General features: G+C 41.0%; 1 protein-coding gene across 10 annotated transcripts in view; it reads left to right on the top strand.

Annotated features, from left to right (window-relative positions):
- The first annotated feature begins 8,057 nt into the window (after window positions 1–8,057).
- The window catches only part of RIPOR3 (RIPOR family member 3), a 51,540-nt gene continuing 38,705 nt past the window's right edge, over window positions 8,058–20,892 (top strand). Inside the window, exons 1-4 of one of the 10 annotated variants that reach the window (XM_080354852.1) lie at window positions 8,058–8,438; window positions 13,234–13,376; window positions 16,169–16,237; window positions 17,600–17,682. The gene's annotated coding sequence lies outside the window, so the exon portion shown is untranslated. Of the gene's footprint in view, window positions 8,443–10,072; window positions 10,149–13,233; window positions 13,377–16,168; window positions 16,238–17,599; window positions 17,683–20,892 lie in introns of all 10 variants that reach the window. The other 9 variants (XM_080354854.1, XM_080354857.1, XM_080354848.1 and 6 more) reach the window with 9 other exon arrangements.

The following is a 20,892-nucleotide window of genomic DNA, read 5'->3' as shown; positions in this document are numbered from 1 at the left end:
CCCACTTTTTATGTGGAGTGGAATTCCATACAACCCTCCTGGGAGCTGAAAGAATACTTCCAAGAATAAAACATAGAAAATGTCTGCCAGTGTGTATTGGAAGTTATTGATGACCCACCTAAACTTTTATTGTATAATTCATGGCTTATACTGGTTTTATATTTAACATAAACTATTCTTTATTTACACTGTCAGTGCCAGCTCAGAAGAGGAGTTGTTAAATTCAATACATTGTGATCTGATCTTAGATTGGAGTTGATGAGAGGTTGTTTTTTGGTGGGTTTGTTTGCGGGGTTGTTTTGTTTTTGTTTTTATGAGAACAGAAGAATAAAAGGGGAAAAGAGAAGCTTTATATAAAAAATAAGAAGATCATACCACAGATTCCCCTGCTTTCTTTAAAAAAATAAAATCTGTATTTACAGGATTTCATTTTTACGTCTTCTGCAATTTTGATGCATTAAACTTGCATACCAGTTACATTTCCCTACAAAGAGAGGAGCCTTCAGGATTGGTGTATACGCCCGGGTAACTCAATTTTCAGAATATTAGGGACATGTGACCTCAAATTGTTTTTACCTTCCCCTTAATACATGAGTAGTACGGACAAGCCATTTTTGTCATAGAGACATCATATGTTCACAAATGCAAATAATATTGTAGAGCACTATTTTTAGGTGCCCACGAAGCTGTGGAAATAAATTTCATAATATTCTGTTCATACTCCTGATCCTGGAGCAGGATATATTAATTTACAAATGTTGCATTAGGCAGAAAGAATTTGATAGGGGTAGCTTTTTATATTTTGTCTCCATGAAATACAATCCATACCAATAGTACTATACAAACATAAGAGCAAAGCTCATAAGGTAAGCCCCATTACATGGCAGTTTAGCTAATTTATTAATAAATAGTATTATTTAAATAACACCTGTATAATAAAAAAAATGAATTTGTTATCATGAAATTTTGACAGTTGTGGGATTTTGAGGATTTCTTGCTTTTCGTGTGCAGAAATCAGCAATACCACACAATCCTACCAAGAGCATAGTGGCTGTGTCAGTACAGGTGTATGAGTGCAGTTCTAAAGTGCTCTCCAGCTAGGGACTGCTCCTCCTTTCCTGCCTAGATTTTATCAATGTATTTTTTGTACAGGTGCACGGGAAGACTTGAGAAATACTTCTGTATTAATAAAAAAATAACAAACAAACCTAAAGAACTACAACACGTGGTTTTAAATATCTACTGCAAAGAAGCCAGGAACATACAAGCCCGAATTAATGGACACTTCAAATAATACTTTTGCTCAGTAACTAGATATTGCGAAATACTTATATTCTTAACGGCAGAATTAATGCTATTTCACCTGTTAAATATAGGATGGACCAGGGGAGCAACCAGAGAGTTAAGATGGAAGAATTTCTGTGTTCTCATTCTGCCTCTGCTTTCTTCTTTGGCTACCAGCAAAACAATGAGCCTTCCCCTTGACACTCCTCTTCCAGACACCTTTAGTTGTTATTTTGATGCAATATTTACTTACCTGTTGGTGATAAAATGAATTGATTATTTTAAAAGTTCGTATAGGAGATCTTTTTCAACGAAATATTTCTAGTTTCCTAGGGTTGTAGATTTTTCTTTCAGTTTGTACTTTTGTTTGATTGTGTCTAGCTTTATCGGAAAAGTTGTCTTTGTGTCATACTGCCTGCCAAATAAACATTTGTTTCTGGTGTGCTATAAATCTTCATCTAGTTTTGGAAACATATTTAAACTTACTCATGAAAAATAGTCCCATAAATTAAGCACAGGTACCATAACTAGGGATCTGACCCATTCCAGGAAGAACTGTGTGGAAAGGTGTGCCCAGCAGCAAAACACCCTGTGAATGGGGGACACCAAAGCTGTCACACTGCCTGCTCGGAATGGGGACAGGAGCAAACGTGGGAGCACTGAGAGAACCAGACCTGGTTGGGGCTCCCGGGCCCTCTGTGCTTGGTAGGCTGGAGGATCCACTGCTGAGGAAATCCTCGGGATATACCGTTATAGAATAATTTCTTCACTAGACAAGAGAAACTGGTGAATTCTTTCAGATTTTCTTACCCCTGTGGAAATTTTGGCTTTTCATTCTGCATGGGAGTTGTGACTATCGACGAGCTCTGACATCAGCCCCTTGCTGAAGGTTGTGTTGCAAGTGCTTAGTGTGCCCTTTGTCCCAGCCGTGGAGTCCCCATCTGGAGAATATTTCTGTGATTTTTCTTCATGAGGGACTTTAGTTGTGATATACTTTTGAAGTTTAATGAAAATAGCTTTCCTAACAAGTCAAAAGCTAGTACTGATATTTAATTTGACTCTCTGAGGTTTCTAACCAAAGTAATTTAAAACTTTCAAAGCTTTTCTTCCCATTCATCTAGTAATCAATTTCTGTTCGATGACTCAGGATTACTTTGAAATTCCTCCTTGTTTAAACACCGTAGTACTAATCACAGCTGACTTCTCACACTTGCACATGTGTGGAGAGTTTAATGATTTAACTCTTCTGGCTAAAGTGTGCAAAAGAAACCCTGCTGGTGCTCGAGCTGTACAGGTCAATAGATAACACTTCAGTGGGTTTTCCTCAAAGTAATTTGTGACCCTTGCTTATTTGTCTTTCCAGTGCTTGCTGAGTATTCCTCTAGAATTTGGAAAAATTATGACATCTCAAAGGAATAATTACTCCAAAATTTATTTTAAACTTCACTTGGTCCAGCTTAGAATTTTTATTTTGTCTTATTCTTAAGGAATTAGAAAAATAACAAGTTTTTTTGAAATAAAGACGTTGCTCTTAAGCTTGTCTGGAAAAGATGTTATTGCTATTTGTGAGCGAAACAATGCCCTCTGCTAGCGGCTGTAATGTAGAATAAGTAATACTTCAAGTGCCATCTGCTGCATAATGAGCGCTGGGGCCTTTTACTAAAAAATAACGTTTTTATACAGAATGGTAGTTGATGTTAAAATTATTTGTGACTACAAATAATAAAGCAAATTATTTGGCTTTGTAAGGTGTTAAAAGTAATTTCCTATCAAGGAATAACAAGGATAACATTTGAGTTTTAAAGTGAACAAGCTACTATGGATTCCAGCAGTTTAATCTTTTCTAAACATCCAGCTCCGTTACTACAGTAACTTGCTTCACAGCTGGATTGGACCGTGTTGTCTTTGTGTCCCCTTGTCCCCCAGGGTGTGATGTTTATCTCTGTATCACCCTGTTATTTTGACATCACTTATTGCCAGTTTGTATATCACTCTTGTAAACATGTCCCTCCTGCCCCATACTTTTGCAGGTAATCTTTCAGAAATGTTGTATTTAGGTCCGTTTTCTTGAGCTGATGTGGTTTTCTGTGTCCGCCTTCTCTTGGAACTGCTAGAAACAAATCAGTGTCCTCCAAGCTGGCCAAACCACCGGGTCATGCAAGAAATGATCAAAGAAGGGGAAGTGATCGCAGGACCTGTTGTGATCCTGTGACTTGTCTGACTGTGAGACAATTAATTTTGCAAATGACACCCACATCCAATTTCAAAAGTAATGAGAGCTCTTTATAAAATAATTCCTTGGGACTTATTATGAGCGAATTGTTATTGGATAATCCGCGAGTCATCCCAGGTCGCTCACGCGTGCTCGGGTGACGCTGATGTTCCGGATGTGCAGAGGTGGATGGGCGCCGGGAGCCGTGTGTCGTGGGGCCCGGCCCGGTCACGCGTGGCGCTGCGCGGCGGGGCCGCCAGGGGGCGCCGGGCCCGGTCACCGGGGCTCCGCGGGGACCGGCGGCCACCGCTGGGAACCGTGACATTGGCCACGGCTGTTCGAGGTGCTTCTGGCACAATAACTCCTCTCATAACCTTACGTGTGTTTGTGATTGACACATTCAATGATTCTTGTCGTCGTTTAATAGTTCATCAATTTGTTGTTGAAGTCATAAGATGAAGTTAGCAGCATTTTGGGAAAATGTAAAACAATGGTTGTATTTAAACAATTCAAATCAACACAGGCCTTTTCTCCTCAGTATTTTTATGTGTGAGGACACAAGCAAGTCAAACCCACTGTGAAACTACAGAGTTTAAGCAGGCAGATGTTTATACACTAACATAATAGAACTGTCACTGTTTATTAAACAAATAGTACTGATGCAGTGGTAATAAGTAAAAATAGAAAAGTACAAGCCAAGGGGAATAGAAAAGCAATTCCATTTTTCCATGTATTTCACATTTGGAAATACTGAGTCCATGTGAGTTCAGCCACTGTCCCAGTTGCATTCGGCTTTTAGAAGATATTCTTTGCTTCTGTTGGCTCATCTCTTTGTTTCCCTCCTGCGTTATAAGACCGTGAACTATAAACTCCAATGCAGATACATGCACAAAGAAGCAAAAATAATCATGTGCTTAGAACTGTGGATGTGTGTAATTACAGTTTAATCTTACTATAACACACCCTCAGAAATTCTGAGTAAATGCTCTTTTTGTAGGGATGGTTTGTTATAACACAGTCTGAAGTTTGCTTTATTACAGTAATGAAAGTGCTTGGTCAATACATTGATAGATTGGCAGATAATCTACTTCTATGCAAATTACTTCAAATTTATCAACATTTCAGTAGTAGTCTAAAATTAAAATACTACAACATAAAAAGGGTGGGGTGAAGGCACAAGCAAATGTGTGCATACATGCTGCTTGCAGTAAGAGCAGCAAGAAAAAGATTGCTTTCTCTAAGTCAGCCTGGTATAAAAGATCATATTAATAGGCCTAACTACTCAGTTGTTGCTATTCTAAACAGAGTTATGGTTTATAGTAGCCTTTCTAAAAGTCACTTTAGTCTGCATCTTCCTGAGAAGCCTGGTCTGCTCACAGACTTTGCTGTCTGTAGCTCAGAAATTATTTAATTCAGTACTTAAACAGTGAGATTATAGTTAATCTGCTTATGCCAGAACATTGCTGAGGCCAAAACACTAGATGTATAATATTGTTGCAGCCATCCTGAATATTTAATTGTTAAATGATCTCTGTATATCACTGTCATGCGACTTGAGAGAAGTTGAGTGGCTGAATTTGTGCTTTTGTGAAGTGCTTTGAGATCCTTGGAGAAAATGTGCTAGCGTGTTTTTAATGTCCCTTTAGGTCTAAGACACATCAGACTGTGTTGGGGTTTTTTTTGTATATATTATAACGATGCCAACACTGGAGTATTTACTGCTTTTCATATGCGTGAGAATACTAAGCATATATATTTTTAAAGGAAATTCCAGAAGAATATGAAACTAGCTTGTAACAATAATTTGTATGTTTGTGTCCATTGTTTTCAGTAATATGTAAATTGTTACATTATAGAACTTACTTTGAACCCTGCTACATAATTAGCTGCACTAAACATCAGTATTCAATTTGGAAAATCTGTAGCCAAGTGTTTTATTAGAATTTCATGGAAAAGGAGAATGTGAACAAAACCATAGAGCAAACAATCTGAAATGCAGTTAAAAATAATGAAAACCAAGCATCAGCAACATAAACATACCAGATGAAGACACAGCAAATGAAGATCATAAAAAATAAACTGGAATAAAAACATGTAAGGCCTCTCCACTGAAGTAAATAGGGACATCTGCATCAGGAGTGATGAAACCTTGATCATTTGCTTTAGCTGAGGGTCGGTCCTGTCTGTGAAATTTATTATAAATCTCATGTTTAGGAGGAAATGACAGTAACAGCAAAGGTTTTTTGGTCAACAGGTTGCATAGGACTCCTGCAGAGATTTAGTGTTCTGACAAATGTCCTCCTGCAAATCCAGTTCATTTGATTTTAAATAGCCCTTGTGTTCCACCCTGTTATGGAGCTGCCACACAAGGACATGAGTCTGTACTGCAACGGCTGCAGTTCCCAGTCCACGTGTGAGCATAGTCCTGTGCTGCATGAGTCGGTGTGACACCATTCACTCTGGTGGGTGAGGCTGGAGCACACATCCAGCTTTGCTGATTGTCCTGTAAGGCTGGAAAACCTGAGCAGAGGGGCAGGACGTAGCTGGCTGCATCTTAGAAACAAAGAATCTTACAATAGTTTGGGTTGAAAGAGACCTTCAAACATCATCTTGTCCAACACCCCTGCAGGGAGCAGGAACATCTTCAACCAGATCAGATTGCTCAGAGCCCAGTCCAGCCTGGCCTTGAGTGTTTCCAGGAATGGGGCATCCTCCACCTCTCTGGGCAACCTCTTCCAGTGTTTCACCACCCTCAGTGTCAAAAATTTCTTCCTTATGTCTGGCCTGAATCTCCTCTCTTTTAGTTTAAAACCATCACCCCTCATCCTATCGCAGCAGGCCCTGCTAAAGAGTCTGTCCCCATCTTTCTGATCTTGACCTGCTGCATTATATTTACTGAGTGTAGGATTCTTCAGGCCACCAGTGTGATTGATCATAACCCCCAAAATCCTACCAAAATCAAGATCGGCATTACAATAATTAGCATATGTTCTGTACTCATCTGTACAAATCCATGTATTTGCACCTCCTTGTTTGTCTTGCTAGGTACACCAGCTCTGATACTAGCCTTTCCGTGCTATATCACCATTGCCTTTTCTAGTGCTCCAAAACCCAATCAGTTTCCAGATCCGGCGTGAAATCCACTTTTACTTGCATCTCAGCACTGTACTTTCTAATATATATAAACCCTAAAGTGTCTGAGTTGTTTGCTCAGCCAAGTCCACCAGCCCATCTGTTTTTGTATCTTATTGCCCTCACTTTCACGTGTGTCAATTCCTCATGCATCTTAAAAGCATACTCAGCTGTGCAAGAGATCTTCCCTTGCCTCTTTGAAGACTTTCATAGAAAAATCCAAATCCTAATCAACTTCATAAAGTACTGCAAAAGAAAGTAATAACTGTGCCCCAACAGTTTATTGTATGGGATCTCTGGTCATCATTGAGAACTTCAGTTTGTGTTTTATCCTCCTGAAACAGGATGGAAGAGTCTGGTGTATGTCCTAAATATTGCTGAATATGGTCAAGAGGGGAGCAAACACTATTAGTAATAAAGTTATCGTGAGAGCATGTCCAAATTCCGCACGGTCAGCTGATGGGGAGTGTCTAGATTCCTGTGCTGTCAGTCATTCAGCATGCCAACCTGATGGGGAAATGACGATAAAAAACATCAGGGAAAATGGAAGAGGGATGAGACATACTGTAATGCAGGGTGCTTTGCCCAAGACAGGAACACGGTTCTGTGTTGGTGTGTACAAAAGGCCGGGCAAGGCATTGTTCAAAAGAAAAGAGGTGCAATTGTGTGGGTTCGTGTGGGGAGGCGTTGGGAGGATGTCAGCCTGCTTGCTACATCACGATTTCACATCTTCTTTTGCCAGGATTATCAGGAAGGTGTCTAGAAAGCTGGTAGAAGGGAGCTCGTTCTGGAGGAACAGTACCTGCCTGAAGAAGCAACAAGAGGTCAGTGGTGGGTGCAGCAGAAGGGGCTTGAGCAGGATGTGCTTGTCAATGACATAGTGAATTACAGAAAACCTACGGGAGGGTAGGATACAAAAAGGGAGGAGGCAATAAGAGAAAGATTATGATTAGGGAAAGATTGAAGCTTGTAGGAGGAGAGAGCCTTAAAAGGGATGGTGAAGAGAGAGCAGGGTAAGGGAAAAGGAGTGAGAAATGGATGGGGAAGATGGGAAGGGAGCAAATCTGGGCACAGGATAAAATGCCTGGGAAGAAGTGAAGGAGTAAGAGTTGAGGGGAGCAGGGGAACGGAGGAATAAGCAGGGAGGCAGGGCCGTATGTCCCCGGTTTGTCATTGCCCTGCGGCGCGGTGGGGCCTGGAGTAAAACAGCTGAAGCGAGCAAGGGGGCGCCTGGGATGCTCCGTGATAAACAGCGGAGGGTCCGGGCCGCGACCGCAGGCTCGGCATGTGCTGGAGCAGCGCTGCACTTTCCCAGCCCCCCTGCCAGGATGAGGGGGGTCGGAGGGAGGGAGGGAAGGAGGCAGCGAGCGGGACGGGGCCATCGACATCCAGCAGCAAACAAGCGCTCCGGAGCCGCGGCTTCCTGGAAACGGAGCCCAGCTGGGTGACAGGCAGCGGCGATAAGCGGCGGCTATCGGGGCCCTCCCAGCGGCCCGGCCTCCCCGCGCCGCGGAACAGCGCTCCGCGCCCCGCCGCCCGCACGGCAGGTACGGGACACCTGGCCGCGGAGAGCCGCGGAGCGGATCCCGCCGGGGGCTCCCGGAGGAGCGCGGGGTGCCGGCTGTGTCTCCGGGCGGGGAGAAGCGCTGTCCCGCCCCGCTGAGCGCCGGCGGAACGCGGGCAGCGACCCCCGCCCTGCCCGGCGGCGGGAGGTGCGGGGCAGGGGCGCGTCGGGACCGCCGCTCCGGGCACCCGGCCGAGAGACGGGGCCGGGACGCGCGGGACAGCGGGAGGCTCCGGCACCGCATCGGTAGGTGAGAGCTGCAGGGCACCGAGAGGGGGGCATGGCACCTATGGCGGGGGTACATGGCACCTATAGGGGGGTGCATGTCACCTATAGGGGGGGTAGGCTCCTTAGGAGTCCGCGGACATCTGTAAGTATCTGTAAGGCAAGCTCCGAAGGATGCTGATATTCCTTCAGAGGCTGCACTGGCGCTAAGAGGGGCGGCAGCTTTTTATCCAGGGGTAAACACATTCACAGCAGGAAACACCCAGGAACCCCCTGGGACGTGAACACTCGGCTGGAGCTGCTGGAAAAGAGGAGCAGGACAATGTTTATGCCATCTTGTAGGGTTTGTGTTTTGGAGATGTCATTGCATGGGCTGGTTATATTTTAGTGAACTCTTTTTGTCTGCGTGGAGATTACATTTTATTTGCTCATAAATACGAATTGAGGTTTTGGGTCACAGCCCAGTTACATTTTGCTTCAGACAGAGTTTAATTTCCCTTTTAAAAAGTGTTTTAAATAAGTTGGGCCATATGGAAATTGAGTTGTTCATCAACCAAAGAAACTTGGAGGAATTTGAAAACTAAGGTTACATATTTCTTGAGCGTTTTCTTGAGTATTGAACCAGAGTCAGAGTACAGCACCAGTACTCAGAACTCCTGATTCAGTCATTTCCTTTCTTGGGATCAAGACTTAATCCGTCTCTACCTGTGTTTTCACAGCTGTAAAACGGGAGCTACACCTATTAATGAGGGGCATTACATATTCTTTTTGGAAGGACCTTAATTAAAAAAAAGGCAAGGGAAACTAATTTGTAAGGGTAGTAAACAATGTAAAATGTACCTGAGGGAACATTTCATGTTGAATGGAGAGATATGTCTGAGAAAGATGTGTCTAAAGGCACATGTATATTAAAAACTTCTTTGCTGTTGTATTCATTTCTTGTGCAGTTAATCGCTTACATGCTGCTGCTCTGAATTCTGCAGAGGGGATGACATAAGCACCACATGTAGAAGTGCAGGAAAAGCTGCACAAACCTGCCAAAATGGGCTGTAGCTGTTACTGAATGGCAGGTCAAGCCCGCTTTATGCCCTAGGTCTAGACAGGCACTTGTATGAGATACAACACATGGGATACAGTAGCGAACAAATAGCTTGGTAAAATTTTCCTCTGATTAGAGTCTGGATGCTGTTTACAGGAATTAAAGGGCTTCCCTGAGAGGGCAGGTCCTGTGTCCCTGTGTAGTGCTCGATTCTCGAGTCAGTCAGTAACGTTGTGGTTATTTCTGTTAACCACATGGAGCCAAGAACGGGGAAATATAGGCCAAACAGTGAGTTATGTAATGGTATTCCCTAAGGGGCAGTATAAAAATGAGATTATTTCCTTCTGTCAAGACAAAAAGCAGCAGCACAGTTACTCTGCAATGTTCACTCTGGTGCTGGGTTCCTTCGGAGCAATCCAGGCAGGGAGTTGGGACCCTATAATAGCAGATCCTCCAATATCACTTTATTCCCTTCCACAGCTAATTCCTTCACAAATACTGCTTTGCAATATCATCATAAAGAACCCGAGAAGTGGAATAGATCCATTATGGCTAGAAAGGGAAACCAGACTCAGTCTATGGGGAAAGTTTTGATTTTAATGTGTCTCTTTTTCAGGGGTTGAGGAGTGGTAACGGGGGTTACAGTGCATCAGGACAAAAACAGAGGTTCTGTGTACAGAAAGTTGTACAAGGTAAAGCAAGAGAGTGAGAACTGTCCCAGAAGGTTTGTTAATTATGCCATTTGGATGAAATAAGTAGAAAGGCTAGATTGGAAGTGAAGGAGATATTTATGTAAAGTTGTAGGTTTAATATACACACACTCAATCTTAGCCAAAAGGCTCAGAAAAAGGGAACAGACAGAGCTGAATTATCTAGACTGTTGTTGGCCAGAATTGAATTTTGGAAGGTAATTGGCTGGTGATGATCCAAAATTATACAGACAGCAAGTCCTGCAAGGGACCTTTAATGACTGCAGGTGCTCTGGGTGCTGAGTTTAATTCGAATTATGAGGTGGCACCTCCAGAAGTGCAAAAGGGACACACGTATTTATGAAATATCAGGTTTTGTCCATTTTTTTTCAACCTTTCCATTTCGGTTGCCGGTTTATTCTCCCTGAGCACAGATTGCTTTAAACCAGTATGTCTTCAAAGACAGAATGCCTCAAACCCATCATTTATATTCAATTCAACTTTTTAGGGAAATAATTTCATTTTCAGCCAATCAAGACATCTAATCATTAATAATTTAGAGGATCAGAATACCAAGATGATCTTGTCTTCTATGTTACTAATACAGAAAATACTGCAAGAGTAGTTAGCAAACCAAATTATGTATAACTGATCTAGATTTGAATTTAGCTGTTTCAAATTCAATAATAAAATTCGTTTCATGGGGAACTTAAAATGCAATTATTATTGGAAAAGTAACTGTGTCAGTGATATTTTGTTATTCGTCAGATATGTTCTTTCCATGAATTCATCCCTGACCTGCTTGATGGAGTAGCAAAAATCCACTTTTGTTATTTTTTTAACTCTTGCTAGCCCAGACTCAGTTATGTGGTAGCCCTTGCAAATTGCTCTGGCCTTTCTATCATGAATTAACATATACAGTAGAGTTTATATCTTGAGGCGTCAATCTCAGTTGCACAGTAAAATGCCCATAATAACTGTCATTGGATTATAGTCATACAGAATGACTTTAAGATTTCTGACTGAATTGTCAGGACTATTAGCGATTAAGAAAACAAACTGACTTGGGGCTGTAAGCTTTTAGTCTTGTTTTTCTTCCTTTCTCTACAACTAATTTGTTCAGACTACGAACTGGGAGAATGCTGGCAGCTCAGGCTGGGATGTTCGAGACTTCCATTAAGAGTCAGCAGGTTCCTATAATTTCAAGTAAGACCAGTAAAATCCATTGATCTTCAAGAGCTCCGAGAGCCAAGGACTCCAAGTTTCAGTGTGAATAACTAATAATAGAGGCATCAGAATTTAACAGACTCTTCAGACATTTTGGCCTTCTGGGCTTCTGACATATCTCATCTGTAAAATGGTCACAATACAGTAATATTTACATAGTACTGGGGAAATGATAAGAAATCAATATCGATCTTTCTCCATTACATAGGGAGGGTTCTATTGATGATCAGAGAAAGGACCTTGTTCCTCTTAGCTGAATACTTTCCTCACTTATTTCATATGGTAGGGCCGGTAGTAATAAAGCACTTGTCATTTTGTTTAAAAAAAGCTGGCTTGTAGAATGTGTGCTCACCACAAGAGTTTTCTCTAACCATTGTAAAACATTCTTCAACTTGTAATTCTAAGCTATACATAAATATCGGTAGCTAATATTCCATGTGCCTATGGAGGTGAAAAGGGTGATCTGATTACATGTATTTGCAGATCTCTATTTCACATTCTTGCAGACCAGAACAACAACATAACTTTCTTCTTTCAGGATAGTTAATGTTCTGGCCCAGAATTATAGCACCAGATGTGTTGCCACAGAAACAATTTAAAGGGAGAAGGAATTGTGAGCAAATTGTCTTTCTAGTGGAAAATGTAAAAGCAGCATTCATGTTTTAGAGCTTCTCATTGGTTCCTGTGCGTGTTGTACACGTGCACAGCAGAGACTAGGGGAGAATTTTGCTTTTTTGTTTCATACATCTGTTAGCATTTCAAAATTCTTTATATAGGGTTGAAAATTGAAAAATATTCTATTATGGGCACAAGTGATGTACCTTAGAGACTTTTTTATTAAATCCCGACTCACTTTTAGAAGCTCTTTTCTTGAGCAGTGTGCAGTGCGCTAGCTGATTGACTTAGCTTCACTTGCAACTTGCTTTGGAATAGATTTCCAGAATAGCTGTTTCTGTGAAAGGAAGGAAACATTTGACTAGATAAAATTATCCCAGATTTTGATGCTGAGAGTTAATAGCACATTCTTCCTTACTACAATTGACATGCTAATGAAAGGTGGAACGTATATAGGAAATATCTTGTTTTCAGTCTTGCCCTGGAAGCTTTAAAGAGCCAAAGCCCTTGATTTTAGGTAGCATTACTTTTTCTCAGAATACTTGCCACAGGATACTCTACTCATCGTATCTTTTTGTCAACTGCTACAAAAATATTTGTCTGAACAAAATGCAACATCACTTACCTTAATATCCCCTTTTCACTTTTTTGACCACAAAAGGATGTCTGTATCTTACTGTTTTGCACACCGTTTGGGGTAGAATAATGAGAAAAACATCCAGGAAGGCTGGGTGGAAACATAGCTGAAGGAAACATAATTGCATTTATCTTATCAAAACCCAGGCTGAAGTTCACGTCTCTTTGGAGTGATGGGAATATTTTACCATATGCATCTATATGAGTAATGCTACTCTGTGATTTTGGAGGGTAATGAACATATGGTGTTATGCCAATAAGCTTTGTTTTATAATTGCTTGTTTTGTTTATTATTTTCCCTCTGTGAAATTTATTTTTTAAAAATCTTTTTTTCATATAGCCAGACTTTTAAATGTCCCTCGGTTTGGAAAGATGTAATTTATTTCTTTTGATACTAATTTTTTGTTCAAATCTGAGATCTTCACTTTTCCTTTGATGAAATCGTTTATAACAGAAGTATCAGAATATATCCAGGTATATTAGAGTTCGATCAGATATGCTCATGAAAATAATTTGACCTTAGTTTAAGTGTCCTACAAGAGTAATCTTTTGAAACCCATCAGTTCTGGAATTAGACTGTATACTGAGTCACACATTTGAATTTTGGCAGGTTCACAGGCATGTGCATCACCAAACAAGATCAGCCATGAAGATAAGAAATTCATTTCTCTCTTGCATTCCTGATTCAGGCAGAACTCCAGTTGTGGGTGTGGAAGGAATGCAGAGCCGGGCCCAGAGCTTGTGTCTGCACAGGTTAGAAATGAACTTTCAGTGTGAAATTTGGATCTGAGTTGGCGTCCATATTTCCCTAGAAGACCACAGAGATTTGAGTCCAGGTTTCTGGTTTGGTTCTCCTTGGGGCTAAATCAGGCCTTATGTTTGTAAACTGATCTGAATGTCCCATTCATTAGTTCACACCCCTTTTGTCTCATCCCATGAGAAGATGAGTTAGTCTTTCTTTAGGCAGTAGAGCTTTCCCAGACAGACATTGCAAACTAGAAATATAGGTACTTACAGTTTTCTTAAAAATGTCCTTTGGGCCTGAAATTTCTCGTGCTTGGTTTCAATCCAGTATTGAATAAGACTGGAAAGTTTGAATAATGTCAGTTCAGCTGCATGTGAGTTATTCAAGTGCATTTTAGAAATATGTACTTTCCACTTGCATTTTTTCCATAATTCTCTGCACTTACATAACCTCTGTTTTATTATTTAAATTGATACAGACTTGAAGAGGGAAGAGTCATTCTCCGATACTCGAACTGAACAGATAAACAACAGGGAGGCAGTTCAAAGACCTCAGTGTACTTTAAAATCTTAGTGTTTAATGCTGAAGTGTTAGCCTGAATGGGTTTATATTTCTAGTAGTGCAGACAAAATATAATGTAAATAACCTTCAGTTGATCTGTGGGCTGAATGTCTGCATTTTTTACCTTATGTAATTGAAATTATACAAGAAGAGTTTAGAAGGTTTCTCTGAATTATAAGGAAGGATTTTGTTTGATGAGATCTGTAAAGTTAAAAGAGTAGGCCCAGAGTTTTCAGAAAGATTTGACACACAGAGGTATTTCAAATGCATATGCAGCTGTTTGTGCAATTATTACAATAGAGTACATGTTGTGTAACTGTGAGTGAAAATGTGACCAATACTTGATCTATAGGGAAAGTTCCCAGGCTTTTCTAAAGTTTTAAAAGATAACTGATTTGTAGCAAGTTGGTTACTTGTTTTTTACGATGGAAGGTGAAACCAAAGTACTATTAAAATGGATGGATCCTGTCTAAAAATGAATCGATTTAATTCTCTCAGTAACATGACAGCTTCAGCATCACCGTATGCTTGTTGTATAAACATATATAACTACACATTGCCGTGTGCCTTTTTCAGGCTTTTAGTACGATAGTATATGCCCAGACTTCATGAAGATTTGCCACTAGGCTTTTGTTATTCATTATCTGAAATGGAAGCCCACACAGTGATCCTGGAGGTAACGCCACCTTTGAAGAGAGTCCTGCATGTAGAATACTACTTTAATTAGCCACAACTCCCGCTGAAACAATAGAGCCAGCCTTTGTGTAACTGCTGAAGTCACTACATCTTGTTCCTAATTCCAGTGGGGCTGAGTTGTGCCCCTCCCTTTTTCTGAAGTGTTCACATGCCGATGTGTTGTGCAAGCAATATCATTTGTTAACAAATAAAGAATAATTTAAATAACCTTAGAAAATCAGTGCAGGCATCCCAGCTGCCAACAAACAAACATCAGAAGTGAGTGCGAAACAAGTAAGTAGCAGTCCAAAGTATTTCAAAATTGCTTGAGCTTGGGTTCTTCAAGAAAAAACCCACAAATCGAAGGAGTATGTGCTCTAAAGGAGAAGGCTTGGGATAAGAACATACACAGTATCTTCTGTTAAGATCTCCAGTCCAGACAGAACTTCTTCATCTGCCCAGCCTAGCTTGTCTCCTCCAGAGCTGTAGTAACACATTATGAATCTTTCCCCCCTACGTTTATTAATTTGACTGCTCTTCATTTCATTTAAGGCAATAAGCAAGTATATTTTGACCTGTAATTGTCAGATTATCTTTACAATACAATAAAACTGTAGCTTATTGTAAAATATCTCTCTTGAATAAGCCAAGTCATATGGAGCAAAACAGCATTTTTCTATTATAACATTGGATGCACTGTGTGCCATTGCTGCTGTAACTGTGTCAAGATCTGGATTTAATTCTGAATCTGAGTTAGTATATTGTTGGAATCATTTGTTGACATGCATATGTTATATCTGAATGGCTGTTTCTGAATTTTGAAGATCACTCAAGAGTGATTTTTGGCCAGTAAGTTCTCTGGTCTGTACACTCTCAATGACCATTCTGTAGAGGATCACAAATGTGAGTTCGTGAGATCTATGATCCATGCAGTGATGGTTTGAGGATCATATTACAAGGGAGAGAGAACTGCCAGGGGACATAGAACATGACAGGGACGTACTGTTGTACGTGCTGCCTGTTCAGCCAGGCGCGGTTCCTCATTGATGGGAAGGTGTATGGCTGGTGTGCTCAGAGCACTGGCAGCGTTCTGGACACTGCTGCCCTCAGCACAGGCTCGTCTGGCGAGATGTGTGATGATTCTCTTTCACAAATCCTGCCTGTGTGTTGTCCTGACATTTAAAGTTCTTTGCTGGTGATCTCAGCCATCACTAGGACTTCTTAAATTATCAATGCAGCAACAGCTATGTGAATATAGACTATGCATTTGGCCGTCCATTTTTCTGTTAGATCTCTCTGCAGCTCTAATAACTATAACTTAATGCAAACCTGGCTGGCTTTTCCCTACACACCACATTTCTGAAGGCTACTGTTTGTCTCTGTTCTATTAGGACAGTAGGAGCTGATGAATTAAGGATCAGAATGTACAGTGAACTGATTGATACCTTCAGTCTTTAGCTCTTTGCTCTTGGGTAAGAGCTCTTCACTCTCTTGAGTCTGTATATGTTGGCATTACAGTTCACTCCTTCCACATTGAAAAGGAACTAAGAGAATTTTCTTACAGGGTTCCCAGTTTTGTAAAGTGGCACAATCCTATTCTGCAAAAGTGGCCTCAATTATAATTGGCTCATAGGTAAGTAATGGAGTCTGGGTAACGCAGACGAAGTCAATTTACATCACAAAAATGAGTCTTGTTTTATGAGGCATGAAGGACTTTTTTTGTAACCTGAGGATTGTAGTTGTTCTACGCTTGCCATGCAGTCATATTAAGCCTCGTTCTGTGCTTAAATGTAGTACTGCTATAATTTTGTCTCAGTTGAATTTTTTTTTAAATGACATAGCTGTATGATTTAAAAGCTCCTGCTGCTGTATTGTTATGACAGCGTTGTATGCCAATACAGTTTCCCTGATGCTTCATAGCAGTATATCTGTACTAATGAAGTCCTTGTAGTATCTAAAAAACCCACAAGTAATAAGCCCCTCTCTATAGATTTTAAATCCTGGTCTATATTAGAGATTCCTTCCCTCAGCTAAACTGGGTGAGCTCTGTGAAAAATGGTTTCTTTTACCATCATGGCTGAATTAGAAAAGACGCACATGCAGAAGCCGTTATAGTGCACAGTAAACTGGTGCATCTGTGCATACTAATTGTTTTAAGTTTGGGGGATAGTTGTAAATGCATTGATAGAAAGCACAGGCTTGCCAAGTTGTACCATTCATTCTAGAACTTTTTGTAGTAACAGATATGAATATTCTGATAGCAGTGAGGTGCTGGTAGTATAGTTACACAGAAGGCATTCACATCAAATGATTTTTTTAGATTATCTGTAGACTACTAATACCTTTCAAAACTATATGTATTAAAACAACAAAGCTTTCTTGTGTATCTGTATAGATCTATGTTACAAAATTTCTGCCATAGCTGTGAGAACTAAGGGGAACATTAAAAAATGAAACCCGTAAAGATTTAACTGCACTGGCAAAAATACTCATAGAATACGCCTTTTGCCAGGATTGCCTGTGTCTTTTGGGGAGAGCAGTAGAAACACACTGGCAGAAGACCTCAGTTATCTCTGTTGTTGGAGTTTTGTTGTTGTACTTACACACAGATGCAGAGTAAACCAGTCTGTAACCTCCTAAACCAGAAGGTATAGGAGAAACCCCTTGTGATGCTGAAAAATGTGAAACACTAAGCAGATGTGACTGCTAGCTACAGTAAAAGCTTCGAGTCCTCAGGGAACAAACAATTGCCTTCAAAGTCTTTGAAGAAATTTGAGACAGAGAGTTGATTGAGTTTTTCGTGTGTGCACAAAACTGAAATGCGTTTTCACAAGCAACTCTCACCATGTTTGTTGATGATATTCATAACAATTCAAGGGACCTTAAAATTAGATTAGCTTTTGGCCTAAATGTCGAAGTGGTTTGGTCTCAGCTGATCCTGCTACTGAGCAACTTCTGCTTAGCACTTCCAGTAACGTCCGACTTCTCCTTGCAGTGAGTACGTCTCTTGTGCTTGGGCTGGGTGATGTGGAAGAGTCTGCCATTTCCAGGAATTTATTATCTCTGGCAGAAGTCTTGGTAATGTGCCTTGTTGATAAGTGGGAAGTAAACATGTGGCTGATGAGGCAGTGCACTTTCCGTGGCTTACCACCAGTCCCATTTCACGTCGCAGCACACAGTGGTCCTCTGAAAAATAGCTTTTCTACCATTAGTTAATAGTAAAAATTATTTTCACTGTGTTATTTTGGTTATAACTTAGCTACTTTTTGCTCATTTCTAATGTAGAAATAGTTTTTTAGTGTTTACAAATTCCAGTCGCGTTAAGAGACATCATTTTCTGGTCTTGCTAGAATTACCTCTGATTTAAGAAATAAGTGTGGCACCACAGAATCACAGAATCCCAGAATGTCAGGGGTTGGAAGGGCCCTGGAAAGCTCATCCAGTGCAATCCCCCCATGGAGCAGGAACACCCAGATGAGGTTACACAGGAAGGTGTCCAGGCGGGTTGGAATGTCTGCAGAGAAGGAGACTCCACAACCCCCCTGGGCAGCCTGGGCCAGGCTCTGACACCCTCACCGGGAACAAGTTTCTTCTCATCTTTAAGTGGAACCTCCTGTGTTGCAGTTTGCACCCATTGCCCCTTGTCCTGTCACTGGTTGTCACCAGCAGAGCCTGGCTCCATCCTCCTGACACTGCCCCTTTCCATATTGATCCCCATGAATGAGTCCCCCCTCAGTGTCCTCTTGTCCAGCTCCAGAGCCCCAGCTCCCTCAGCCTTTCCTCACACGGGAGATGCTCCACTCCCTGCAGCATCTTGGTGGCTGCGCTGGACTCTCTCCAGCAGTTCCCTGTCCTGCTGGAACTGAGGGGCCACAACTGGACACAAGATTCCAGGTGTGGTCTCCCCAGGGCAGAGCAGAGGGGCAGGAGAACCTCTCTGACCTACTGACCACCCCCTTCTAACCCACCCCAGGTACCATTGGCTTCCTGGCCACAAGGGCCCAGTGCTGGCTCACGGTCATGTCACCAGTATTAACCTTTAGTGAATTTCAAAAGGGAGTTTTCATATGCCCAAATAGATTCTTTCTGTTTGGTGGCTGTGAAACATTTGAACTAAATGGCAGTAACAAAACAGAACTGAAGAAAGGAATTTTATAAAGGCCAAGGCCAATCTGCGCTCAGTTACTCTGGAGGAAGGCAGCACCACACTCCTTCGGAGACATGTTGTCAGAACCGGGTATGTGAGCTCTCCCTACACACCTTCCAGGAAAACAGCTGCTTTAGGAAAACCACTTGAAACAGTAGTCTTTGCTAAGCTATATTTTCTAGGCTGAAATAGGTTTAAGTGGCGCTCCATGGAGTCGTGATGATTACAGATTTTTGTAGTCTTTCCTGGGCAAACTATGTCTGGAATCAGTACACAAGTTTGACTCTTCTTTGCAGAAGAGTATTGCTGTAATTCTGTTTACACTTGAAATAATCAAAAGCTGTCTTCTAGGCAGAACCAGACTGACAAAGCTTGAATATCTGGTTTACAGTACATGTAGTCCAGTTCAGACTGCATTTTGCTTAATTGCTCGCTTCACCATATGTATCCTAATACACATTAGTCTTTCAGCTGTTTCCAAAGCCATCTCCTTTTGAATGTTTAATATTTAAGAACCAATTAGTTCCATTTTGTTTTGTTTGGATAGTTTGCAATTAAGCATTCTTTCAAGTGGGCTTTATTTAGCTAATTCCATCACAAAAATAAGCTCTAAGGGAATGAAGATAAGTTCAAGCTAGCCAATGTTTATTTTTGTTGTTAATAATTTATATTATGGTAGTGCCCTGGGGAACTAGGGCCCCACTAAACCCAGTTTCCTCTGTATGTGATGACTGTGTCTCACTAAGCCTTATGCAGCAGAAAATTAGTTTTGCTGCTTTGGCTTAGTGCAGAGAACCTGCTCTGTACTGCAAGGGAATGTACTGATGAAGAGCATATCAAGACAAATCAAGAAGAAACTTGCAAAGAAGCTTAAGCTACGAACAAGAGGGAAAACCTGATGCATCTATTCTATAGAAAGCCAGTCACTAATGCATTTTTCCAGTGTGAGCGCCAAATCATGCCTCCAAAGGTCGTGTTTGTGCTCTCTCTGAAGTTCTGGCAATGCTCCCGGTGACTCTGACGGGCGCAAGATTAGGCAGAGAAGCAGTGGTCCTAAAAAACTTATCTATTTCTTAACTAGCAGCAGAAGAGACTTTATTTTATAAGAAGATGCAGATGGGCAAAATTAGTTTAAATTCTGTCAGAAGTTACGGGCTTCACAATATCTGATCCTCAATAATCGGTCTACAGAAGCCTTGAGAGGCGTGATTTAAATTTCTTTCACATCTGATAAATGCAAAGGAGATATAGAGCCAAAGCCTGCACTTCTGTAAATACGCTGATTTGAATAGAGGTATGGCAGTTCACAAAGACTGAGGGTCTGGCCTGGTCTCTGTGGGATAATTGTGAGTTAAGTGGAGAGAACCAGTGTTGGGATGAACAGGGCTGTGAAGTGGAAGAGCCTTTAAGTTACTGTAGCACTGCAAATTTTCATTGTCAGTGGATTCACCATCCTTCTCTCCTCCCGTTGTGTGGAAGCAGCAGGCTTTTCTCTACTCTTTCCATAACTCCAAATTCAAAATCCGGGCAGAAATTTTCCTGACGTATTTGTTCCATATTCCTGTCCTCATTAATTCAGTTTAAAGGGAGTAAAACATCTGTTTCCAAGTACAGCAGTGTGGTTAGTATTTAGGCCTTTTTTTCATGCAAAAATCACTAAATCTGGCCATTTAAGACACAGTTTTTATAGGAGCTAGAGTTGGGCTGTGCAAAGTTCACCTCATTAAAAACAAACCCAAGCCAAAGAAAAGCAGAGAATAATAGCATAAAAAATGTGGGCCAGGAATGTCAGAGTTTGTATCAGAAACTGGTAAGAAATGAAGAGGTAAGTACAGATATATCCACATATATTCAGAGGTTCTTGTTTTTTTCCACAGGTGAAGTTGACATGCTTGGGAGTGCCTACAGAAAGGGAACATTAGTGTAGAACATACTGTTAGGTTACTATGACAGCTGCCCTAATTTGTTAGAAAAAATAATGAGTTCAAGCCTGTGTTAGAAGATATTGAGTAAACTCAGCACAGATAAAATGTTCAAACACAACAAATAATTCTTTTATGCTTTGTCTGTCAGTTTGCCATGACAGACATTTGAAATTGTCTTGATTTTGATATCTCTTTCTAAAAAATATACCCTTTTTC

The sequence above is a fragment of the Nesoenas mayeri genome (assembly GCF_963082525.1).
Source record: "Nesoenas mayeri genome assembly, chromosome: 16".
Lineage (NCBI taxonomy): Eukaryota > Metazoa > Chordata > Aves > Columbiformes > Columbidae > Nesoenas > Nesoenas mayeri.
This window is presented reverse-complemented; position numbering and strand designations above follow the sequence as displayed.